The following is a 4,621-nucleotide window of genomic DNA, read 5'->3' on the forward strand; positions in this document are numbered from 1 at the left end:
GGTAGCGTGGCCGAGCGGTCTAAGGCGCTGGTTTAAGGCACCAGTCTCTTCGGGGGCGTGGGTTCGAATCCCACCGCTGCCACACAATTTTGCTCCAAAGAACTTACCTATATACTATTTCTTATAAACACAGGAATGTAACTGTGATGTGAAAAGTCGTCATATATTCCTTTAGATTATCATATTGCTCTCCCCTACCTATCCCCAATATGCACTTCAATATACATATATTTTTGTTACATTACGTCCCGTTAGGATACGATCGAGTTGTTAGTTTACATCAGGCAGTAATTTTATCCCCAGACCTGAAACCCGCCCCCTCCTTTTTCTTAATCCGCTGTTGAGCTCGTAACAAGGTTGTTAGAACAACTTTTTTAATTTTTTTATTTTTTATGTTCTTCACGGGACACTCCAAGAGCTATCAGAAGAGCAGTAGACGGCACTACGAAGAAATTCCTTTCCTGTTTGGATGTTACGAGACCACCACTGCAGTAGAAAAACTAGACCTGCTATAATATTTATTATTATTATTATCCACAATTGAATTGTCGTTTATTGAAGACACGATCTAAAACTCACAATTGCACTTGGACATTTTATCGATAACAACTCATTATTTTGTAAAACTATAAAGGACATACCCAGGCCCGTAGCCAGGATCCTATTTCGGGGGGGCTCATCCCTTATCAACAGAGACGTCACCAGAAATATTTGTAGAGGGGGCAGGCCATTAATAAAACTTGATTGGTATAAATAATGATGACAATAATAATAATTATTACCAGTTATAATTGTCATTTTCAGGGTGGCTACAAACAAGCAGAAATAAAATTCCCTGACTTTTCCAGGTTTTCCAGGACAAAGTCTACATTTTTTCCTGACAATTACAAACTAAACTAAATCGATGTTTTGCAAATGGAAATAATAAACTCATACAGATCCACGTATGGTTTTGTTAAGTACCGATATTATCTTCTATGAAATTGACGTAATTTCTCTATTCTCTATGATTTTGAATTCAAACTGCAAAATAGTGAATTTGGAAAATTATTACAATTCACAAGCTAGGGAAGGATTACGGAATTTTGTCATACGCAGTAAGTTTAAAATAAAATACTTGATGAGATAAGAGTGAAGAGCGACTGATTAAGAAATACAATTTGTAATTTATCAGTCTCCTTATACATTCTCGGTATTATATGTTGATATTTCCACTGAGGTTTGGAACCCTCTGCTTGCAAGAACCATGAGTGCGGACTCATATTTCAACGCATCAAGCTACTTCTCTCTTCTCTGTAAAGCAAACAACTTAACTCTTTCATATAAGTGAAACAATTGAATCAGACAAAATAAAGTGTTATATTTCCTTACATTATCAATGGGATTTCTGCTTCAGTACAGTATATCCAAGTGAAGTACTGTGAAACTGACAACATGCAGTTATACCATTAATGCTGACGAAAAGGGTATGTAGGTATTAGAAATTTAACGCAAGGAATTTATAGAATTGCATTGTATAAGTACCTGATTTAGCTAACCACACATTAAAGCAGGAACACTCTAATAATAAAAGCTTCTGAAAGTTCATATACGAGGGGCTTCCTGAAAAAAGCTCCAATGGTGCCTATACACAACAGCACTAGTGGTCGGAGAGCTACACACACACATGCAGGCAGGAAGAAGTGGCATGTAGCTGTAATCTGGTACAGTTGCAATGCAGCCGTTTTAGGACAGTTCTAGGTTAAAGATTGCAGCTCTCATACAGTCTCCCACCGACTGCGATGTAGCCTACATTGCATGCTCAGAATTTGGCACAGAGCCACCAGCAATCGTGTGAGGTGTGCAGACCAGACGTCGTGAGTGATAGTGTGGTCAGACGATGGTGCAGACAATTCACAGAAGGCCAATCGAATGTGCACAACCCCATACAGCTGAGTACACACGGCCCTTTGCATCACTTCAGGTGAGAGATCTTGGACCACTCCCTGTACAGTCCTGCCCTTGAATGTACCGACTTTCATCTCTTTGTTTAACTGAAGAGATTTCTGGCAGGGCAAGGATTTGACAGCTACACTGCGGTAGAGATAGTTCCAGTCTTTGCTGTCAGACACATATACCATGGGCATACAAAATTTAGTGCCATGCTACGATAAATGCCAGAACAGCGGTTGTGATTATGCCGAAAATTAGGTTAGGACTCACTGTTACTAATGCAATAAATTACAATTGATATTCTTGTTTTATTTATGCTTAATCGGTAGGGACCTTGATATTTTGTTATTTTTTTTTTCAAATTGGTGTATTTTCTTATTTTTTATTTTTCACTATACGGTGTTATTTTTCCCAAAATTCACATTTTAATTTTAGCGCATTTTCTGCCAAATATCTGAAATTATACCTTCATGCTGATTTTAAACTACTGTTTCAAATTGTAAGTCACATGGCTTACGCCTCTTCGTGAGAGTTTGATATCTTGAAAGTTATTTTTGGAAAGTTAGTTTCCATACCCCTTTTTTAAATTTTAAGGTAAGGATTCTAGATAATGGAATTTTCCCTGTATATATTGAAGGGTGCATAATGACCATAAGTGCCAAGCAACCAAAAAATTTAAATCAATCAAGCTCACATGACAGATACCGATATATTATGGCACCAAAAATTGGCATTATCTTTTTTTGACTTGTTAGTGTTACGTTTCCCAAAATTCGCGTTTTTGTTTTAGAACATTTATCTACCAAATATATCGAAACTTAATACTCCATTGTGCTTTTAAACTATTATTTTAAATTGTAGGTCACATGGTCTACGTATTTTCGTGACAGTTCGATATGTTGGAACAGATTTTTGAAGAAGTAAAAGTAAAGTGCTCTCCTGCACTTTTCCATAAAGGTGTATAGGGGTGTAGAGTTAGGGCCCCACACTTTCTTGATCACGGCTGAAGGTGGGGGTGATGTGATCAGCACCACGTTCCTGGTTACCACGTTCGTCAAAGTTTCCTCAAGGTACCAGCTTCATATGATGCTGGGAGGGTGCCGGAGCAGTTTGAATAGGTGGAAAACATCCCGGTTCTCCCCCGCAGGGGATCGACCCCGGGTCTCTCGCATGGTAGTCAGACACCCTAACGACTGAGCTCCATTACTACTCGCTCGACAAATGCCGATGGTGCGAGCTTAGCTTGGTAATTCAAAACATATCTCGTGCGACAAATACGAAGATGTTGCTCCCGTGTGACGGTAGAGACGCACTCGATTTACTGTTAAAACCCTGCCACTTTGCTCTGTGATGCAATTGATTTTGATAGAAGTTGAAAAAATCGTGGGAAATACATGATTTAATGTGGCTGTCGGAATTATTCCATGTACGTATATAGCTTACTCTTGAGTGAAATGTTGGAAAACTTGCATGTTCTATTTACACAAACATGGCCTAGAAAAGACAAGAATGTTGGATTTCATGGAATTTTTCGTTGTTTTAGGACATTTCTTTAAAAACAGAAATTGCTAAAAACGCCAACAATTCGCATTTTATGCCAAATTCGCATTATTTCAATATTTCGAACAGGCGAAAAATGTGTCCAGACATAACTGCACATTCCTAAACATAACTTCGCAGCAATTACCATTTTTCACGGTTTTGGCGTTTGCGAAAAATCAATGTCCCTACTAATTGGAAATTACTTTCTGGCCACCCCTCGTATAAATCAGTAGATGGAAAGTGAAAATTTAGCAGGCCTGGCAGAGAAAAGTCAATTCTTGAAGAAAGTGATTTGCTTTTATGATTGAATGATTCGAGTAAATATGGTATTAAAATATTTACGTATTTATTATTAGCATTTTATTTCATAATATTGGACATTTACCTTACTCAGTGAGAGATTAATGACCATCTCTCGCGAGTTTAAACAGACAGGACAGAGAGTGGCGTTAATTTCATTGCAATACTAGTGTTGCAGTAAATTTGAGGTTGGGAGTTTGCCAATTTTTATAACGTTCACCAATGCAGATTTATGTTTCACTTTTTCGTGATAGTATTCAATATATATCCCGGTTGGTTGGATTCTTCTTGATATCTAACAACAGTGCAATGCCATTGTAAACGTATGTTAACTTGTGCGAAACCAGTAATACGTAAGGATGATGAAAGAAAAACCTTCGTAAGCACTGCTACATTAAATAACTTGAAGTGAGCCAGAAGAGTAATAAAACTCCAGCAGCATATTTGCAGTCTAAAGCACTTCTTGTTTATGCATGTGATTTTTGTTGGATGTTGCAGTCCATGCAATTTCTTTTGCATGTTGTAGTGAGATACTTTGTCGGGTGGCGATATTCGACAAAAGTCGTATGTATCAATGGAACATATTTGTTTCCATGTTCATCAGAAATTTCTTGAGAAGCACAATGTCAGGAGTGAGAGCGATCGAGCTCGAAAACTAGCAAATAAGAATTTGCTTCCCTCCCTGATGGCGCAGTGGTAGCGTCTTCGCCTTGTAATCAAAGGGGTCCTGGGTTCGATACCCGGTGGAGGCTCATAGTGGTTCGGATCCCACTTTAAACTGTAGGTCCAGTCCCGATTAGCCTTACTGTGCATAAAGTGGACTTAAAACAACAATTCAAATTCAAGA

At 38.2% G+C, this 4,621-nt stretch overlaps 1 non-coding gene across 1 annotated transcript; it reads left to right on the forward strand.

The window, feature by feature from the left end:
- On the forward strand, positions 1 to 82 carry TRNAL-AAG (transfer RNA leucine (anticodon AAG)). The gene has a single exon. It is a non-coding gene; the product is annotated as a tRNA-Leu (tRNA).
- Positions 83 to 4,621: the final 4,539 nt, after the last annotated feature.

Source organism: Lepisma saccharinum, chromosome 1 (assembly GCF_977018435.1).
Source record: "Lepisma saccharinum chromosome 1, izLepSacc3.1, whole genome shotgun sequence".
In the NCBI taxonomy this organism is placed as follows: domain Eukaryota; kingdom Metazoa; phylum Arthropoda; class Insecta; order Zygentoma; family Lepismatidae; genus Lepisma; species Lepisma saccharinum.